At 42.4% G+C, this 22,500-nt stretch overlaps 1 protein-coding gene across 6 annotated transcripts in view; it reads right to left on the bottom strand.

Annotated features, from left to right (window-relative positions):
- The window catches only part of syngap1a (synaptic Ras GTPase activating protein 1a), a 168,980-nt gene that overhangs the window by 73,781 nt on the left and 72,699 nt on the right, over positions 1-22,500 (bottom strand). The window contains exon 1 of one of the 6 annotated variants that reach the window (XM_037542332.1): positions 17,543-18,817. The exons of 4 other annotated variants lie outside the window; for them this stretch is intronic. The gene's annotated coding sequence lies outside the window, so the exon portion shown is untranslated. Of the gene's footprint in view, positions 1-17,542; positions 18,818-22,500 lie in introns of those variants that run through there. One more of the 6 variants, XM_037542333.1, reaches the window with a different exon arrangement.

Here is a 22,500-nt window from a genome sequence, read left to right as displayed (position 1 = left end):
GACCAGTCACATTCTAACTCCTTCCATTTTTATCTATAATTTGGGTTACACCAATATAATCTGTGCAGTGTAGCAGTAAGCCTGCAGACATGGCAGACCTGTGGCACCTTTTTCTATGTAAAGTTGCAATGTTCGAATGGTCTCTTTCCACTCCGATGAGATACGGCTGTCCCATTCCTTAATTTCTTTAAGAGGGATTTCGGTAGGTATGGACTGGAAAAGACAGAGGAGTCTTAGAGCAATCGTGGGCTGGAGGTTAGGGATCTGGCCCTGTGACCGGAAGGTTGCCGGTTCGATCCCCGGGGCCGACAGTCCATGACTGAGGTGTCCTTGAGCAAGAAACCTAACCCCCAACTGCTCCCCGGGCACTGTGGATAGGGCTGCCCACCGCTCCGGGCAAGTGTGCTCACTGCCCCCTAGTGTGTGTGTTCACTAGTGTGTATGTGGGGTTTCACTTCAAGGATGGGTTAAATGTGGAGGTGGAATTTCCCCGTTTGTGGGATCAAAGATCAAAGAAGTATCACTTAATATGTTCTATCTCTCAGAATGTCAAACGATCAATATCTGTTTTTATTTTCTTTTTCACTTTACTATAGTTCGTTAGCTTTGTAATGTTTAATGGTATTTGAATTTGCAAGTGTTTTAAAGACGTACCGTTCCATCTAAGGTGATATTGGTCTATAATATCTTGACTTTTCTCAAGATTCAATCCTCTCAGGTCCACGATGTCATTTGCAATGAAAACATTTTTAGTGTGTGATGTATGTCTGTCAGGAATACAGCCTTAAATGGACAACGAGTCAGGAACACAGCCTTTGATTGGACAACAAATCTGGAACACAGCATGTGATTGTCCACTGATCAGGAGTACAGCCTCTGATTGATCAACAAGTCAGAAACACAGCCTTTGATTGGGCGACGGAATCTGGAGTACAGCCTCTGATTGATCAACAAGTCAGAAACATAGCCTCTGACTGGTCGACTAGTCAGGGACACTTCCTCTGTTTGGCCAACAAGTCAAACGCACAGCCACTGATTGGCCAGTGAGTCAAGACCACAGCGTCTAGCTGGTCAACCAGTCAGAAACACAGACTCTGATTGGCCAATAAGTCAGGAACACAGCCTCTGACTGGCCATCGAGTCAGGAACCCAGCCTCTGACTGGGCAATGAGTCAGGAACACAGCCTCTGACTGGCCAATGAGTCAGGAACCCAGCCTCTGACTGGCCAATGAGTCAGGAACCCAGCCTCTGACTGGCCAATGAGTCAGGAACACAGCCTCTGACTGGCCAATGAGTCAGGAACACAGCCTCTGATCGGCCATTGACTCAGGAACACAGCCTCTAATTGGCCAACAAGTCAGGAACCCAGCCTCTGACTGGGCAATGAATCAGGAACACAACCTCTGACTGGCCAATGAGTCAGGAACACAGCCTCTTATTGGCCAACAAGTCAGGAACACAGCCTATGACTGGTCGACAGACTTGACCCAAGGTGTGAGCGGCCAAATAACAACAACCATTCAACATGGAGAAGCGCATAATCACAGAAGATATTCAATGTTGCATTTGTCATTATGGATTCATTTGACAAAATCTCCAAAAAGACAGTTCACGGCTGGATTACAAAGCTTCTGAAAGGCAGAGGACAGCAACAGAACCCTCACTCAAACAACCAAAGTCTGTAGCATGCAGCATTCCCATGATGTTACTTCCTTTATATACAGCATGCTTTGATGTTGCACATTACACTGTTGACCTAGGGTTAATTTATAGCTTTGAGAGCCGTATTACTTTAAAAATGCCATAAGATTGGGCTACATTTCTGGTTCTGTGAAATGTAGAAGACGTCATCCGCAACAAGGATCCGCAACAAGGAACTTTGTAATCACTTCTGCCTACTTTAATTGTTCTTACTAAGTTGTTTTGTTTAATAGCTTGAGCTAAGGGTTTGATGTATAAAGCAAAGCGATGGACACGATGGACATCCTTGACATGTGCCCCTATAGTTTATGAGTCCCCTATAGTCCCCTATACAGATGGCCATTCACTTTGATCCATGTTGATATTGAAGAGTATTTGAAGAAATGGTTTAATGTACTGTTTAGACTCCTCTTTAAAACCACTTTTGTAAGGAACCTGCTAAAGATAATTCCAATCTACTGAATCAAATGTTTTTTCAGCATCCAAGCTAATCATTAGGGCTTTGATTGTCTCTTATGATGGATGGATGAACTATATTGTGATATTAACTTATGGTCTTCTTTTATGTATAAATTCAGTCTGGTCTCATTTGACCAACTCTGGTATGAAGCCTTCCATTCATTTAGCCAAGATGTGAGCCAAGAATCTTTAATCTACATTTAAGTCTATTATTTAAGTCTGTAAGACTCATAATTCATCTATGCCTTCCCTCTTTTGGTTTAACTGATATTATGGCTTCATTTCATGAAACTGGCTTCTTTTATAAGCATCCAATTAAAGGGATTGGGCCTCCTTCACCGAACCTTCTTAAGGAGAAAATCTCATTTTCATCTTCTAATTTTGTACTTTCTGGAGGTCTAATTCTATGAATTAACATCATGGCTTGTTTTTAAGTGCTGCAAACAAAATTATTGTACCCTACATTCTTAAAAATGATGGTTCTTCAAGGGGTCTTTAGTAAAGTAATTGATGTAGAACCATGAACACTCAATGAACCCTTTTCTTGATTAAAACGTTCCCTGCATTGTGTAACGCTTCTTTAGAAATTTGACAAATGTGCTGTAGCTGGTTCCATTTAGAACCTTTTTGAAAAGGGTTCCATTTAGCACCAAAAGGGTTCTTCTGTTGTTACAAGCTTGACATCATAACAATAGGCACTCTTCAGAAAGGTTCTACCATACACAACACATTCTCCATCAATCTGAAGAACGCTTCCACAATACAAAGAACCCTTTTATAATGCAAAGCGTTCTCCAAGTGTTCATGGTTCTGCATCAAACCATTTTCTTTACTAAACAATCGCCTTTTTTAAGCGTGTGCTATTTATTACAGCCTTTGTATCCCATAAATCCCACAAAAAAAGAGGTTCCCAGAGGTCTCCAATGCAAAAAGATTAATTACAGTCTTTAAAAATCTTCTGTCTCTTCTTGGGGGGGCACACATACACACTGAATAATGTCATCTCACCTCCTGGGGGTACACACACATACACACTCTCTGTTCCACTTTATCCTTTACTCAAATAAATCTGCCGTCCTCGCCTTAAATTTCAGATATGCATCAAAAGTTAACATAATCTGGAATTTAAATTGAAACCCCAATCTATTGTCCTGACTGGTGTAAACCAGGGCTGAAAGATTAGTCATTTTTACAACCCCAATTCCAATGAAGTTGGGACGTTGTGTAAAACATAAATAAAAACAGAATACGATGATTTGCAAATCCTTTTCAACCTATATTCAATTGAATAAACTACAAAGACAAGATATTTAAAGTTCAAATGGATAAACTTTATTGGTTTTTTCAAATATTCACTCATTTTGAATTTGATGCCTGCAACACGTTCCAAAGAAGTTGGGACAGGGGCAACAAAAGACTGGGAAAGTTGAGGAATGCTCAAAAAACACCTGTTTGGAACATTCCACAGGTGAACAGGTTAACTGGAAACAGGCGAATGTCATGATTGGGTATAAAGGGAGCTTCCCTGAAAGGCTCAGTCGTTCACAAGCAAGGACGGGCGAGGTTCACCACTTTGTGAACAACTGCGTGAGCAAACAGTCCAACAGTTTAAGAACAACGTTTCTCAACGTGCAATTGCAAGGAATTTAGGGATTTCATCATCTACAGTCCATAATATCATCAAAAGATTCAGAGAATCTGGAGAAATCTCTGCAAGTAAGCTGCAAGGCAGAAAACCAACACTGAATGGCCGTGACCTTCGATCCCTCAGACGGCACTGCATTAAAAACCGACATCATTCTGTAACGGATATTCCCACATGGGCTCAGGAACACTTCAGAAAACCACTGTCAGTGAACTCAGTTCGTCGCTCCATCTACAAGTGCAAGTTAAAACTCTGCCATGCAAAGTGAAAGCCAGATATCAACAACACCCAGAAACGCCGCCGGCTTCTCTGGGCCGAGCTCATCTGAGATGGACTGACGCAGAGTGGAAAAGTGTCCTGTGGTCTGACGAGTCCACATTTCACACTGTTTTTGGAAATCATGGACGTCGTGTCCTCTGGGCCAAAGAGGAAAAGGACTGTCCGGATTGTTTCAGCGCAAAGTTGAAAAGCCAGCATCTCTGATGGTGTGGGGGTGTGTTAGTGCCCATGGCAGGGGTAACCTGCACATCTGTGAAGGCCCCATTAATGCTGAAAGGTACATACAGGTTTTGGAGCAACATATGATTTCAGAATTCCACCTACAAAGCTTCAACAATCAGTGTCCTCAGTTCCTTATTGAGTGTTAAAAGGAAAGGTGATGTAACACAGTGGTAAACACGCCCCTGTCCCAACTTCTTTGGAACGTGTTGCAGGCATCAAATTCAACATGAGTGAATATTTGCAAAAAACAATAAAATGTATCTGTTTGAACATTAAATATCGTGTCTTTGTAGTGTATTCAATTGAATATAGGTTGAAAAGAATTTTCAAATCATCGTATTCTGTTTTTATTTATGTTTTACACAACGTCCCAACTTCATTGGAATTGGGGTTGTATATTGAAGTCACAATTTAAGAGATGCCGTTTTCATATCATAAGAGCTGCGATTGTAATTATAACCATTTTCCATTAACAACGTTGTCTTAACTGGCATTCACCTAATATCAGAGCTCGTAAACTGGCTGTAGATGTGTTAGACCAATCAGAAGCAACTAAACAACTATATGTTGTGACATCACAACCACAACTAATATGCAGTCTGACATGATTGGTGTTCAAGTCTCAAGCCAGTTCTGGTCCTCTTGGCCAAAATAATGGGCCTGGACTTCAATTTACAGTAAATAATTGAAAATCAAATTGCAGTTGGAATATTAATCAGAAAAATCTCAATTAGATATTTTTCCCCAAGCCGTTCAGGCCTAGTATGAATAGTACAAAGTGTTCCCCATTTTTTTTGTTTCTCATGTTTGAACTCAGAAAGATGCATTTCCTGCCAGAATATTATCTGTGCTTTGTCTCTTTTCATTGTTTCTCTTATTGCTTCTTTTTTGGTGGATTATGTAGCCTGTGGATGTTCAAAGTTATTACTCTATACTCCTGATACAGGCCCTCATGTCATATAATGTTGTTGTATCAGTGGTGATCTAAACAAGATATTACTTCCTAAAACAAGAGTAGAGCAGCACAATGGCCCAGTGGCTGTCACCTCACAGCATTAAAAGGGCCTGGGTTTGATTCCCCGGCCGGGCGACCAGAGTTTGCATGGCCTGTGTGGGTTTCCTCCCACTGTCCAAATGCAGTCAGATCAATTGGTATGAATGTATATGTCTGTGTGTTTGCCCTGTGATGGACAGGTGACCTGTCCAGGGTGTTTCCTGCCTTCTGCCCAGTGAGCGCTGGAATAGGCTACCCCCAGGGGGAAAAGCATGTCAGATAATGAATGAAACCAAAAAACTCAGAATGAAATGTAAAACAAAGCTTCCATTCTGGAGACCCATCTCGAGGCCTCACATTGAGGGGATACACCAAAGACATCAGGCCACAAACTGAAATCTCATCCGGCAGGTTCTTGTGTACTTCTGTCACCAGTCTGTCAACTTGTTGTGTAACAGTTAAAGGTTCATACAAAACATGTAGAGTATCAATAAGCTGACAAACTCGCAAGATGGAAAGACACATCCAGAGAATGTTGCCAGTAGTTTCTCTCTGATCTGTTCCGGACACATTTTCTCTTTCAACTTGCTCTTCTCTCCCGACTGTTCCCAGGAAAGAGACCATCACTGACCGCCACTCTCAATACTGTAGCCTCTCATGCAAAAGTCTTCAGCTGCCTCCCCACCACTGTTGTAGATTCTCATCCTACAAGTGGGAATCCCATCCCAATCTAGTGGGAAATGAGGTGTGGATGCAAATCTAACTTTTTGGATTTCCAAATTCTCTGTACTTTTTTGGTTCACTTCTGTTGCAAGACCAAAAACCAGTCTTCTACCATCCACACAAATGCTTCCACTTTTCCACTCGGCTGTGAGAAGGTGGTATTTGATTTAGTATTCGAGGAAGTGTATGACGATTGTCCTGTACTGCCCTTGGGTTCTAGTGCCTTTAAGTGCCATGTCCATCTTGAGCTGCACTTTTAATGAATTATTAATTCATTAGTACCCTCTGACAAGGAATGTGATGATTTCAACGTTATAATAATTTTAAGACCACACAACATTCATTTCTTAGAAATTCATGGAAATTAAGTTTGAAAAGGACATTTTTCACTTTTAAAAAAGGCACAAAAGAACAGCCACCACCACTATGATACTTTTCTAGGTGCTAAAGCACCACTGAGCCTTTAGTAGAGCCAACTTTGTGCTCTTCTTTTTATTTGTTTTTATTGTGCTGTCGCAGTTTTCGAGATAAAACACAGCCGGATTGTACAGCATATATGAGAATAGAGTGCTTGTGCTTTTGGGACCGATTGCGCATGCAGTTTTCAGGCAGCGTTCATCCAAACACCCGTCGGCAATGAATATTAAAATGTTGAGAACATTTAAATGTAACTGCTTCAAAAGATGTTACAAAGGACATCCCTCGCCCTGGGCCTACAAACATAACATACAGACTCACATACACACATAATAGCAATAACACAGCAATGGCAAAGCAACAACTTAGTAACCACTAGGGATACCATTGCAATGGCCTAGCAATACCTGGGCAACCAGCAGGGATACCCTAGTAAGACTTTTGCAACCACATGTGATCCCATAGCAATGGCCTTGTAATACCTTAGCAACCACAGAGATACTACAGCAACAGCCTAGCAGCACCTTAACAACCACCTAGGATACCCTAGTAAAACCTTAGCAACCACGTGATATGACAGCAACGGCCTTTTGACACCTTAGCAACTACCATGTGGGATACCCACAGGAAGGGTAACACATCAACAGCCCCCTGGATATCATGGCAACAGCCTAGAAACACCTTAGCAACTACCTGGAATACTGTTGCAACAGCCTAGCAACACGCTACCGACCACCTAGGACACCCTAGTAAAACCTTAGCAGGACATGACACCATATCAACGGCCTTGTAACACCTTACCAACCAGCAAAAATGCTATAGCAATGGCCTTGTAACACCATAGCAACTACCATGTGGGATACCACAGGAATGACAACACATCAACAGCCCCCTGGATACCATAGCAACAGCCTAGAAACACCTTAGCCACTACCTGAAATACTGTTGCAACAGCCTAGCAACACGCTAGCAACCACCTAGGACACCCTATTAAAACCTTAGCAATGACATGACACCATATCAATGGCCTTGTAACACCTTACCAACCACCTAGGATACCCTAGTAAAACCTTAGCAACCATGTAATATGGTAGCAATGGCCTTGTAATACCTTAGCAACTACCAAGTGGAATACCACAGGAAGGGTAATACATCAACAGCCCCCTGGATACCATAGCAACAGCCTAGAAACACCTTAGCAACTACCTGGAATACTGTTGCAACAGCCTAGCAACACGCTAGCAACCACCTAGGACACCCTAACCCTAACCTTACCAACCAGCAGAAATGCTATAACAATGGCCTAACAACACTTTAGCAAACACCTGGGATACCCTAGTAAAACCTTAGCACCCATGTGATACCATAGCAATGGCCTTGTAACACCATAGCAACTACCATGTGGGATACCACAGGAATGACAACACATCAACAGCCCCCTGGATACCATAGCAACAGCCTAGAAACACCTCAGCAACCACCTAGGACACCCTAGTAAAACACTGGCCACCACATACCATAGCAGTGGCCTTGTAACATCTTAACAACCAGCTAGGTTGCTATGACAATGGCCCAGCAACATGTTAGAGGCCAAACACATTAAATATCAAAGACACAACACCTTAGCTATCAGAGCAAGGGGTTGGCAAGCCAACTTACAGTTCTTAAACTCCTAGTCACCACTGTCTCTCCACTGAACTCGTTCATGTTCATGACTCCATTATTTCACTGTGAATTTTACTGGTAGTGGGCGGGGCTACACACAGTCTCACATGCAGCCTTAGTAAATTGAGCTTTACTTTCAGGGGCACCACAATTTGCGCTGTGCCTGCGCTCGTACATGCCTCTGGCCCGGGGTATGCATTTTAGCCCACTCTGAAATACCCAGTGGGATCGATGATCATTAGATTAACTGTGTTTACTGTAACAGAGCTGTCCTGTCCAGTCTCCTAAGTAGCTGATTTCAGCCAGAGCCAAAGCATTAGAAGATGCAAATTGATGTAAAACACGCTCTCTGAATATTTTGCCTTATGTTTAAATATTCATTGTATTAAAAAAGGGGGTCGAATTTGTCAACTGCCAAACTTGGCTATTTGATGCTCTAAAGTTTCCTTTGGTTAAATAAAGCATTTAAGTGTCTCTGTACAGCAATGCAGTCACTGGGAAATGATTGAATATTCTCTTTGGTCATCTGGCAGCTGAGCAATTCAGGGGCTTAGCTGCAGTTGTTTCTAATTTTCGTTTTTTTTGATCCCTTCGACCATTTAAAAATCACAGGAAGTGAGGAAGGCCAGAATCAAAAGGATGCCTATAAACACAAAATGGCAGAATCTGTCTGATAAAAACATCAAATGTAGTTTTCTTTGGCATGTGCTAAAAAAACAAAAAAAACTGAATTTGATATCTCTTTGCATGATGAAACTGCAGCCCCAGTATCTACGATGGTGCAAACAAGCCTCTGGGGTTCTGAAAGAACAGCTTTGGCTTTTTAACTTTCCTCGACTGCAGTATAATCAATCCATTAATGCATAATGAGAAACACATTAACAGCAGCATTGCATCATTTCTACTACAACACGTCCTTCAATCCGCCCTTCTCATCACAGAGCAGTCGGCCCATTTATTTATTAGTGTCAATGCTAATTATAAAGCAAATAATTTAGAATTTACTTTATACCTGCTTAAAATAGACAGTCTGATTATGCGGTTCTGCTCTTGTGCTAGCAGTGGTGTTAATGCTAATTTCGATTTACATAACTGTGTTCAAATCAGCCCGAGTTTGGCAGACGTTCATCAAGCGTGTCAGAATCACAGCGCTGATCTAGGATCAGGCTGCCATCTCCACATAACTGCTACTACATGAGAGCTCTCACTCTGCCGAGCTTTAGAAATATGCTCAACTACTGCCAGAAGTTGCTGAATGCTTTTCTATGGAGATTATACAAGCTGTGCATGTGGGACTGAGTGCCAGAGCAGCAAAAGGTGGGGTGGAAAATAAGTAGCTGCACTTCATCATTCTTAAGTATTAGTTAGGAAGATCTGTGCTGTACTTGAGCATCAGCTACTGAATAATTGCACTGTTACTTTCGCAGAAAGTAATCTATCTATCTATCTATCTATCTATCTATCTATCTATCTATCTATCTATCTATCTATCTATCTATCTATCTATCTATCTATCTATCTATCTATCTATCTATCTATCTATCTATCTATCTATCTATCTATCTATCTATCTATCTATCTAACACCTTAGCAACCAGTAGGAATCCTATAGCAACAGCCTAACAACACCTTAGCAACCATGTGATACCATAGCAATGGCCTTGTAACATCTTACCAACCAGCAAATATACTATAGCAACAGCCTAGCAGCACCTTAGCAACCATGTGGGATACCACAGGAAAGGTAACACATCAACAGCTCCCTGGATACTATAGCAACAGCTTAGCAACACCTTAACAACCACCTAGAATACCCTAGTAAAACCTTAGCAACCATGTGATACCATAGCAATGGCCTTGTAACATCTTACCAACCAGCAAATATACTACAGCAACAGCCTAGCAACACTAACAACCACCTAGGATACCCTGGTAAAACCTTAACAACCACATGATATGATAGCAATGGTCTTGTAATACCTTAGTAACTACCATATGGGATACCATAGGAATGGTAACGCATCAACAGCCCCCTGGATAACATAGCAACAGCCTAGTAACACCTTAGCAGTCACATGAGATACCCTAGTAAAACCTTAGCAACCATGTGATCCCATAGCAATGGCATTGTAACACTACTGCAGCACTACTTGGGATACCATGCAAACAGCATAGAAACATCTTAGCAACTACCTGGGATACCATACAAAAAGCCTAGCAGCACCTTAGCAAGCTCCTAGGATACCCTAGTAAAACCTTAGCAACCACATGATACCACAGCAATGGCCTAATGACACAGTAGCAACACCTGGGATGCCCTAGTAAAACCTTAGCAACCACATGACACCATAGTAACGGCCTTATAACATCTAAGCAACAACTTGGGGTACCATAGCAACAGCCAGAAAACTATATCTACCTCATGGAGTCTCTGGACTTCCATGGGTTTTAGTCTTTAAACTGGAAAGTGTTGCATTAGAGATCACTGCAGCACCACTGGAGGGGGCATGTTTTCAACAGTGGTACTGGTTACATTTTTCATTTTGGCCAGAGTGTGGATCTCTGGCAACACGTGCGTCCTTAAATTGTTTGAATTTGCTAATTAGGAGGGGTGTCTGAATACTTTTGGACATGTACTGTAGACACTGTGGTACTGAGAGCACACGGAAATGCCAGAATCGAGCCATTCATGTGAGCTCTTGAATGTACCGCTCTCACCTTCCTCCTGCTATCAAGCTTAGGCTCAGGAGCAAATCGTTCCAAATCTCCATAGAAAATTCCATTGACTGAAGGACCACTTCATTCACAACGCACAATACGGGAGTCCTGGATTATCCCTCTTTCTCGCCACCACTGCCTCCACCTACATCTTCCCTCAAAACAGGCTTGAGGACCTACAGCACAGCACAGATTAGAAAGCTACTTAACCACACCTGCTTAAGGTTTTGTAATAGCCATTAATCAGTTTATTAGGATTGCCTACCATATTGACGCACTTTGTTGGTGTACAGTTTGCCAGCCGCCCTCTACCCTGTACATCTGTGGAAAGGGACCACCGCAGGACTAGATACTCTTTGGGTGGGGCTGTGCTAGACTAACCTAATAAACTGACAGAGTATCACTAACAGAGTGTCCCTCACTAACATTAATTAGCTTAATTAGCAGGCCTTTCAAGAACATGGACTGCGTGTTTCAAAGCAGTGGGAAACCCCTGACCAGCAGACAGAGTTTATCAGCCCTTACGCTAGATGTCAAAAATGAACTCATCAGCTAGCCGAGCCACAGGAAGAGCGTGACGGAAATGCTATATAAGGCGAGCGTTCTACCTGAGGCCAAATGTCCAGAGCAGACAGCAGGTGGGCGGCTGAAGATGGAAGACGGGGTAAAGAGTGACCGCACCGAGTGTGTGGGTGGACAGTGAGCGAGGAGGGAGAGAACGAATAAATGAATAGACGACAATGATGCAGTGTACTCTGACATGCTGTCATGGCATCAGCACCAGCGAGAACAGCGTTATCCCAGTCAATGATGCCAGCTCCAACTGCACTCTGGGTCAGTTTTTTATAAATCACACTTAGCCCTGTTTTTGCCTTACATGTATCCTTGTTTATAAACCACAAGTAGCACTGTTTATACCTCACTTAGCCCTGTTTATAAATCACAAGTAGCCCTGTTTATATTGCAAACCTAGCCTTATTTATACCTCACAGGCAGCCTTGTTTATAAATCACAAGTAGCCCTGTTTATACCTCACACATAAACCTGTTTATAAAGCTCAAGTAGCCCTGTTTATACCTCACACATAAACCTGTTTATAAAGCTCAAGTAGCTCTGTTTATACGGCACACTTAGCCCTGTTTATACCTCACACATAAACCTGTTTATAAAGCACAAGTAGCCCTGTTTATACCTCACACATAAACCTGTTTATAAAGCTCAAGTAGCCCTGTTTATACCTCACACATAAACCTGTTTATAAAGCACAAGTAGCTCTGTTTATACGGCACACTTAGCCCTGTTTATACCTCACACATAAACCTGTTTATAAAGCACAAGTAGCCCTGTTTATACCTCACACATAAACCTGTTTATAAAGCTCAAGTAGCCCTGTTTATACCTCACACATAAACCTGTTTATAAAGCTCAAGTAGCCCTGTTTATAGCTCACACATAAACCTGTTTATAAAGCTCAAGTAGCCCTGTTTATACCTCACACATAAACCTGTTTATAAAGCTCAAGTAGCCCTGTTTATAGCTCACACTTAACCCTATTTATAAATCACAAGTAACCCTGTTTATATGGTGCACTTAGCCTTGTTCATACCTCACACATAACCCATTTATAAAGCACAAGTAGCCATGTTTATACCTCACATATAACCCTGTTTATAAAACACTAGCCCTGTTTATACCTCAAACTTAGTCCTGTTTATAAATCACAAATAGCTCTTTTATACCACACACTTAACATTGTTTATACCTCACATATAACCCTGGTAAGAAACCACAAGTAGCCCTAATTATACCTCACCCGTAGTCCTATTTATGAATTACAAGTAGCCCTGTTTATACAGAACACTTAACCCTGTTTACGCCTCACACATATCCTTGTTTATAAATCACAAGTAGCCCTGTTTAAATGGCACACTTAGCCCTGTTTATAAACCACAAGTAGCCCTGTTTACACCTTACACTTAGCCTTGTTTGCACCTCACTAGACCTGCTCATAATTTACACTTTGCTTATTTATACGTCACATTTAGTGCTTCTTTCACTTAACAGTTAGTCTTGTTTATACCTCACATTTAGCCGTGTTTGTACTTCACACTTAGCCCCGTTCCTTAAATGTAGCCCTGACACTTCTCAAAAGTAACCTTACTTATTACTTTTAGCCCATTTATACTTCATTCTTAGCCTAGCTCACGCCTCACATATACTGTAGCCCAGGTTATAACTCACACTTAGCTCATATTGAGCCCTGTTAATACCTCACTCTTAGAACTGCTAATGCATCACACTCACCTTGCATACACACTCTGGCCTGCTTTAGCTCTGCTTAGAACTCCACATGGCCCTGCGTACACTTTATACTTGGTCCTGAGAACATCTCACACTTAGCTGAGACTCAGGTGTTGTGGACTCAGTATGCTCGATTGTGATCCTGCTGAAGCTGGCACTCAAATAGTAACACCCTCGTTTCTCTTCTCTTATGGGAGACTTCACCCAAATTTGCAGACACTGCTAACAGACAGTACCTAAAGAAAGCACTGGCCACCTGAACAAAACACCCATATGGTTCATCAGTCCAACCTAAAAAATGACTTCACATGGTAACAAGTAAAATAACTAGTTTAACTCAACCTAAAAATAATTGGATTCTTTTAATCAGTCACTTTTTAGTTGAATAAAACTTGTTCAAATGCTTATTATTATGGTAATTCTTCTCAATTGAACTGATAGGTTATGCATGACATGCATTAGCATATATGGACTAACCCTTTATCCACATTAGTCACACATGGACCTCTATGTGGCATGAATGCTGACTTATTTGTAATTGGCCATTTTCAAATATGGGACATATAATCCAGCCGTATAATAACATATACGAGCAATTATGTGCGGCACATATGTTCAACTACATATGATAGAAACATTATTAATATATGGATGACACATATTATTCGTATCGCTGTTGTTGGAACAAAACCTTGTATCTCCATTTTTGTCATTTTGAAAATGCCTGTTGTGAGCACATTTCATGATGAATGGACCAACAGAAATGAGGCAAAATTATCTGGAAAAAAGTCTGGTTCCACTGACTTACACTGTAAATAAAGAAGGTTTTTTCTTTCTCCTGTAAAGTTACCACTTTGGAGATGGTTTTGTTCCAATAACAGCGATATATGCTAGCTTAATGTTATATAATAAGGTGTTTATACAATACTTGTTTGTTCCACATACTTCCTAATGAAGTGAAAACCAGGAACATAGCTGTTTAACTAAATTCTAAACACTTGGCAATAAAATATGCCATGGAGTAAAGTAATTAAAGCAAAGAATACATTTAAATATTCACTTTATATTTGAACACAAGCATATAGTATCAATTCTAACTGTATTCCACCATGTATATGTATCAGCTGTATATGAATGCCCCATATATTATGAATATGTGTGTGCACACCTATGTATGCTCAATATATTTTGCATATATGTCCAATATTTGATAATTTCGTAAATGTAGACAACTTATATGTGCATTTCTTTTAAAATGCATGCCTGTATATGTGCATATGTGACCATATATCAGATTTCTGTACAGTTCCACCTGAAAAATCCAAACCCTAACTTAACCAGAGGACCAGTGTATCACTTCTGGGACCTCAGTAATGCTCAAAAAAAGCTTTTTCTCTATTCACCAAATCAAAGAATGATGGATTATAGAATGATGGATGAATCAAGCCTTAGTTTAACTATGTAACTATATTAACTATACTATAATATATAATATAACTATAATATAACTATAATAACTATATTAAATGACAGCTTGCACAAGGCTCATATTAACCATGATAGCAATTTCTCTTTAAATGAACAAAGCAGGCTTTTGCGGTTTGCTTTCATCGTCTTTTCTGATACTTTTCCTTTGTTCTGATCATGCCATCGGATACATTTGGACAATAAAGTGAGTGGTCAAGGCTAAGCAGACTTGGATTCCTCTGGCCGGCACATTTTGCTGCTAACAAACCAAATGTTGAACAAGAGCCCACTCATTAGGACAAGGTGATATTGCGCACATGCCTTAAAAAGTATCGACCGCAATGACTAATACGGCTAAATTAAGGACTGCTGTGGGTGTTATTGGTGCGCTCTTATATTCACAGGCTCAAACAGGAATTAGATGTAATAGTAGCAGCGTCAGAAACAAAAACAGGCTGAGAATTTTGGTCCTTAATCATGGGTTTTGCTTTAATAGCTGGAAATGAATGACTGGCAAAACCTTTTGGGCCTATATTCACATGGAGTACAAACGAGTAAATCGGTGCTTTTGCTTGTTGCATTTCAAGCTATGAATAAATTCAGTCCAATTGTTTGTAAAATGCTACCAGACACTGCTGTTCAAACAGTGTCCACTGCAATGTAATTTGATGTTCCAGATGATTGTGCCTCAGAACACACATCACACCTCTGCAGCAACATCAGCTGCTCGAGCTTATTTGACACCACCAATAGAACTCGGTCTCTATACCAACCCAAAGTAGCTTTGAAAATCCACAGTGTTTTTAAGAGTTAATTTGAAATTAATTCAACCTAAATTATTAAATGCAACTCAGTAGGAGGTCATTTAACACTGGTGATGTTACACTGCAGCACACCTCAGGCATTTGGGCTCAACCGAAATAGATACACTCCACTGCACTATAGATATGCCTTTTGAAAGTCCATTTCTCTTCTAGACAAGGCAGGTGTGGACAGCCTGCATGTTGCTCTAATCCATCTGGGTTTAAAGATGAGAGGTAAAGAATAAGTGTTTACACATCACATTGGGTTCAGTTGAAGAGTGCTTACCAAACACATTTAGCTAGACCTGCACTCCAGTGATGCTGACTGCATTATACAATTCTACATTTTCTAAGTCGTTTAGAAAAAAAACCTTCTGGGTCACGGGTGAAGCACGAGCCCGTCCCAGCAGTCATTGGGTAGAAGGCAGGATACACTCTGGACGGGTCACCAGTCCATCGCAAGGCAGACAGACAGACAGACACACACACACACACACACACACACACACACACTCACACCTAGGGGCAATTTAGCATGTCCAATTGGCCTGACTGCACGTCTTTGGACTATGGGAGGAAACCGGAGAACCTGGAGGAAACCCACATGGGGAGACGACGCAAACGGGGAGAACATGCAAACTACACACAGGAAGGACCCCAGTCGGCTGGCCGGGTATCTAATCCAGGCTCTTCCCCCTGCGCCACTGCGCTGCCTAGCTGAATTTATTCTCGAACTCCAGTTGTAGTAATTCTAAAGCGCCAATCGGGAGTGATGCTAGAATTGCATTCAAATAAAGACAAGAAATTCAGGTGCAGTATTTGGAACTCAAGTTGGAGCAATCATAGAACTCCACTTGAATGGAGTCTAGAAATACAGTTGCAGTAACTGGAACTCAAGTTGGATTGATTCTAGATTTCTAGTGGGAGTGATTCTGAAACTCAAGCTGGAGTGATTCTAGAACTCCTTGTGAACTGATTCTAGGACTCCATCTGAACTGACTTTAGAAATCCAGTTGCAGTATATGGAAGTCAATTTGGAGTGATCCTAAAACTGCATTTGTGCTGAGTCTAGAAATACAGATGCGGAAATTGGAACTCAAATTGGATTGATTCTAGAAGTTTAGAGGGCGATTCTAGAGCTGGAGTTCACTGACATTCACTGGAGTTCACTTCAGCTTGGGTTTTAGAACCAATCTAACTGGAAGTCTAAAATCACTTCAGCTTGAATTCCAGAATCTCAGAACCCAAAATCTCAGAATTCTATGAACAGCTGGATTGATTCTTTAAGTCCAGTTGTAGTGATTCTAGAACTCCATCTGAACTGACTCTAGAAATCCAGCTGCAGTATTTGAAACTCAAGCTGACGTGATCTAAGAACTTTCTTTGAGTCTAAAAATACAGATGCAGTAATTGGAATGCAAGATTAATTGATTGCAGTATTGTAGAGGGAGTGATTCTAGAACTGGAGTTCACTGAAGTTCAGTGGAGGTAACTTCAGCTTAGGGTTCTAGAACCAATCCAACTGAAAGTTCCAAATCACTCCAGCATTTCAGAATTTCTGCACTTGGAATTCTATAAAAAGTTCAAGTAATTCTAGAACAGCTGGATTAATTCTTCAAGTCCAGTTGCAGTGATTCTGGAACTCAAGTTGTAGAAATCCTCTCCAACTCCAAGTCTTTATAGAAATCTGAGTGCATATATTGTGGAACAAATCTGGAATTTGACACTTGGTTGGTTTTTTTCTTGGACCCTAGCTGGGGTAGACTCTAGAATCAATCAAGTTGTAGGGATCCTTAAACTCAAACCAGAATAACTGCACAACTCTAGACTGATTCTGGAAGACCAGCTGGACTGATTCTAGAACCTGACTGATTTGATATTTTTTGAGCATTCTGCGACTCAAGTTGGAGAGATTTTATAATGCCTGTTCACGTGACTCTAGAACGGCAACAGGACTGAGTCTAGAATGAGCTGATTCTTAAACTTTCCAATGAGCTGAATAATCCCATAACGCACACCGCACACATTTTGACGTAAACATTCTGCGAAGCGGCTAAACTAGGTTCCTGCGCAATCGGTCAAGGTGCCCACATAGCTGTCAGATATGCAGAATATTTGCCAGAAGAGCCTCCAGGAGTTACACTTACCATCAGATGTGTCACAGTGCAACTTGATCTACAGGCTTACCCAAGAAAGAGGAGGCTTCAGGCTCGCAGGCCTCCTCTTAGCTTCTTCTGTCTGTCTCTGTGTCTGTCTGTCTGTCTGTCTGTGAGCAAGGCTGTGGAGCTCAGGGCGAGAAAAGGGAATCTGCACAGTGACAGCCCTGTGAGGCTTCAAAGAGTCTCTTCAGACACTCTCCTCCTTTGGGACGTCCATCACTGCTAGTCCTCACATCTCTAAAGCTCTGAGGCAGATCCAGGGAAGCAGAGCGTCCGTCCCAGTTGGGGTGACCCGACCTGCTCCCCACAGAGTCTACAGTGACAGCCTGCTAGTTTCTGGATCTCAACATCGCACGGCGTCCGGCTAGAGCTCGCCCATCAGCCCGAGCAAACATGCCCAGCCCTCTGAGATGCCTCGGTATCTGGCAGGCTTTGCAGACAAAATCCAAAAAACTGATTTTATTTTGCACCAAAGCGATTACGAAAACGAAAATGCAATCCAGTCCGCTGTGCCGGAGAAGGAGGTCTGGTATATTTCATTGGTTTGCGCTGTGCTTGTGTCTCAGACGACGATATTGAGCAATCAAAAAGCAAAGAGCAGATGATAAATAATTAATCACAGTCCACCTATTAGCAAATCAGGAATATTTCACGCCTCATTTAAACCATTAGAAACTGGAAAAACGGAGTGAAGAGGAGAGGAGAAGCCCAGAGCTCTGTGCAGCACAGCGCATGGCAGAGGAGCTCAATCCTGAGCTTGGTCCTTCTCCAGCCATGCCTCCTGCACTCTCCCCAGGTTGGGTTGAGGCAGCCTGGACTCGTGTGGCTCGTGCCTCGCTGCCTCCTCACCTCCACATCTCTCCAAAAGCCCCTCCGGCTCGAGCCCAGTCCCACCGTGCAGTAGAGCAGACCTCATCCTCTCAGTGCTTCTCTTCTCTTCTCTTTATTGTAACACATCCAGTCACTGATTCTGGCTGCGCGTATTCCACACTGACATGCCGCCGCCGCCGCTGCCGCCACTGCCTCAGAAACTTGGAGACCTTGCGGTGAGGAACATGCTGCCGAATGCAGCCCGGCTGTCGTTGGCGTGTGGGCGTGGCGTCATCATCACCACCACCGTCGTTGTCGTCGTTGGTACGATGAAAAGCATGCGTGTGTATGTGTGTGTGCGCGCGATCGGACCCGGAGAGGTGCGCGCCGTTTCTACACGACGCGCATGCACTTTCAGGGAGCACGCGGGGGGAGTGGAGCGCGCGCGGGTGTGTGTGTGTGTGTGTGTGTGTGTGTGTGTTTGTGCGTGGTTCTTGGACGGACCACCTCCTGCTACTTGCACACGCACACATACATATATATACATATACACACACATACACACACACACACACACACACACACATCTCTCTCTCTCTCTCTCTCTCTCTCTCCCCCCTCCCCGTACCCATCCACACATATGCACACACTCACTCTCTCTCTCTCTGTCACTCTCTCTCTCCCCCTCTCTCACCTTCACTCCCTCTCTTTGTCTTTCTCAGTCTCTCTCCTTCTTTTTTATTGCTTCTCCCTCTTTCTTTTTTCTCTGTATCTCTAATGTTGACTTGTTTTCTCTCTTTCTATATCTTTTTATCGCTCTGCTCTTTCTCCCTCTTTCTGTCTCTTCTCTCTTCTTAAATTTTTCTTTTACTCGGTTTACATCTCATTCTCTTCTCTCCGCTTCTTTCCTGTCCTCTCCCCTCTGCATTCCTTTCTTTCTCTCTCCCACTATTTTTGTCATTACCTCCTTCTCTCCCTCTTTCTCCTCTTCTCTTCCTCCCTCTATATTTTTCTCCTCTCCTTCCTCCTGTCTAAATCTTTCTCTTCTCTCACTGTTTATCCATTTTCTCCCTTTCTCATTTCTTCCCCTCTCTCTCCTCCATCTATCTCCTCTTTATATCTCTTGCTTTATTTCTCCTCCTCTTGTTCTCTCTCCTTGTCTATCTTGTCTCTCTCTCTCTTCCTCTTTCTATTCTCTTACTCTGCTTCTCCCTCTCTCCTGTCATCTCTCCTTTTCCCTCTCTTGTTCTACTTCTCCTTTTGTTCTCTCTTCCTGTTCTTCCTTCACTCTTTCTATCTTGTCTCTTTTACTCTTTCCCTCCCTCATTTTGTCTCTTTCTGTCTTGATCCTCTTCTCTTTCCCTTTCCTCCTCTCTTACTGTTTCTCCCTCTCTCACCCATCTCTCCTTTTCTCTTTCTCTTATTCCATTTCTCTCGCATTCTCTCTCCTTGTCTTTCCTTCTCTCTCTATCTTCTGTCTCTCTCTCCCTCTCATTCTGTCTCTATCTTCTCTCCTTTTCTTATTCTATTTCACTCTCATCTTTCCTTCACCCCATCTTCTTCCTCTCTTTCACCCATTTCTCCTTGTCTTTCACCAGCTCTCTCTATCTTCTGTCTCTCTCCCTCTTTGCTTTTCTGTCTTACTCTTACTGATCTCTCTCTCTCATTTTGACTCTTTCCCTCTCTCTCTCTCTCTCTCTCTCTCTCTCTCTCTCACCCCCCCGTGTGTGAGACCCCCGGAGTTCTGTGAGAGCTCAGCGATGTGTCAGTCTCCTCTCAGGCTGGACTGCAGCAGACACTGAAGTGAAACCTCCTCCCATCACAGCTTCTATCAGCTGTAACGTGTTAAACTGGAGGAGGCGGTCATTACGCTCAGCTTCTATCCTTAAACCACCCAGCGCGCCATGCTGGCTGGCAGAGGCGTAACTAGGATCTTATGGGCTCCAGTGCGAAAAAAAACGTCTCTCTTAAAAAACACCTTCCATGAGTGAAAATGACAACGCAATTTGCTTGTTTGCTCAGTATCATCATGTCTCTAACCAGTCGAGGCTTTTAAGACGTGTCACTCCACCCACCAGCACCTAACGCTAACACACACATTCACTGGATCACACTGATTACAGGTCATAGTAAGCAGTGTGACAAGAAACTGGACAAATAAGACTTTGATACCAGAGGACGCCTGCTGTGCAACATACAGTGCTGTGCTAAAATCAGAGACCCCCCTCTTTATTTATTCCAGTCAAAACAGCCATTACGCTGTTTTCGGTGTTTAGTGTGTCCATTCTGCCTTTATTACAATCCTTAGCTTTCAGTTCACAGAGAAATCTGCAGGGATATATTTCCACTCCTCCAAAGTTCAGTCTTAGGCCCAATCCCATTTCACCCCTCGCCCCTACCACTTAGCCCAGGGGTGGCAACCTCATCCACTACAGGGGCCACAAATCCACAGGCCAGAGAAAAAATGCTTTCACTTCATTTTTAAATAACACTGCACCATAACCCGAACTGACCACTGTTTATTCAAAATATCCTTTCTTTGCTGCAAGTTCATGAATGCTTGTGCTCCATTTCTGAGCGGCTGAGCTGACGGCAGGTGTTTATGTTGAACTGCAGCTGGTACGCAGTTAGTGTGTTTGGTGATATGACTGGTGTGGAATTGTGTAAAACTGAGGCGTAACCATTGTCCCATGGACTGTTGCTGGGCTAGAAGAGTCAGAGTGTACCTTATGTTACAGTGCTTGCTGGGGACTGTAGTGCAGCGCATTGTGAAACAGGCCAATATTAACAGAAAATTAAGGCTGGATAGGACTGTGCTGTGGGCCTGATCTGGCCAACTGGCCTTGACAAATGGGACCTAGTCCTTAACCCTCTGCTTCACGCATTCACACCTAGGGGTAGGGTGCTCCGACTTTTGTTGAGATAGAGGGGTAGGGTGAAGTGTTAGGGCTACATGGACCTCCAAACGGAGGATTTTCACACTCCAAACAGAGTGTTAAGAGAAAAAAAAAGAAAAATCAGCAAGACAGCTGAGCAAGCGACCAAAGAAACCCACAAATGTGAGAATTTTCTCTGTTAAAAATTACAATAACCACTGTATTATCTGAGGTTAAAGTTGTTTCGTTACATTATGGTCCTTTTCTTCATAACAAGCATAGAAAATCACTAATAGTACGGTAATGTCTCAGTGGCTAGTTAGTTGAATTTTCTGTTCCACCTTAAATGGTGCAGCAATTACATTCTGGCACCTCAGCTCCATTTAAGGTGGAACACGAAAATTAGAGAAGCTGGCAAATAGCTGACTAGGGCTGGGCAGTAATAACTGTCTTATAGCCTCTCTATAAGACTATCACTACAGACTGGCAGGGTCGTCTACAGAGCAGAGCTAGTAAGCTGTTCATGAAGCAATGCTTTTTTTTTTGAGGATCCCATTTCATTTCAACAACTACCCCTTTCAACTTAGTTCCAAGTGGCAAGGTGACACTTGAAAACAAGGGGTAGGGGTAAAAATAAGAGATTGGGCTTAGACGTCTGATGCACTTTCTGCTTCTCACCGTACAAGTAATCCCAATTCAGTGGTGTTGGGGTCTGGACTCTGGGGTTGTTGACAGCTACACATTCCTTTCAGATAAACAGACATCAGTGCTGTCTGTGCAGTGTTGATGGAACCTGTCAGGGTATGTTGCTAAATGACCAGCTGTCTTCAAATGATGTAGAAAAAATGAAGATACATGCTTATTTTTGTTGGACAGCCACAATATTTAAATGTATTGGTTTTTCATGACATCACAAAACAGTGAATTCAATGTGGGCTGTTCTTGCAGCTTAGTTTGCCTATATGGACTCTATGGACAGGAGAGTGGGAGGCACAGCAGTCATTCAAAAAAAGCGAGGAAAATTTGATTTTCCATAATATGGACCCTTTAATGAAACTGGGCCTTTGTGTGAATCAGTGTCTACATACACTGTACCCAATAAAGATTTCAGTGGAGCCCCCTGTGCTACTGGCCCCAGTGCTAATGACTGGATTCTCCAAGAGTTTATCCCCAAATGACCTGTTAAAACACTCATTACTCTCCTGCAAACAACTTTCTAAACAGTGGAACATCCTTTCACTCACTCAGAGCTCAGAATCG

Source organism: Pygocentrus nattereri, chromosome 11 (genome assembly GCF_015220715.1).
Source record: "Pygocentrus nattereri isolate fPygNat1 chromosome 11, fPygNat1.pri, whole genome shotgun sequence".
Lineage (NCBI taxonomy): Eukaryota > Metazoa > Chordata > Actinopteri > Characiformes > Serrasalmidae > Pygocentrus > Pygocentrus nattereri.
Note: the sequence above shows the minus strand (reverse complement) of the source record. Positions and strands in the feature narration are given on the sequence as shown.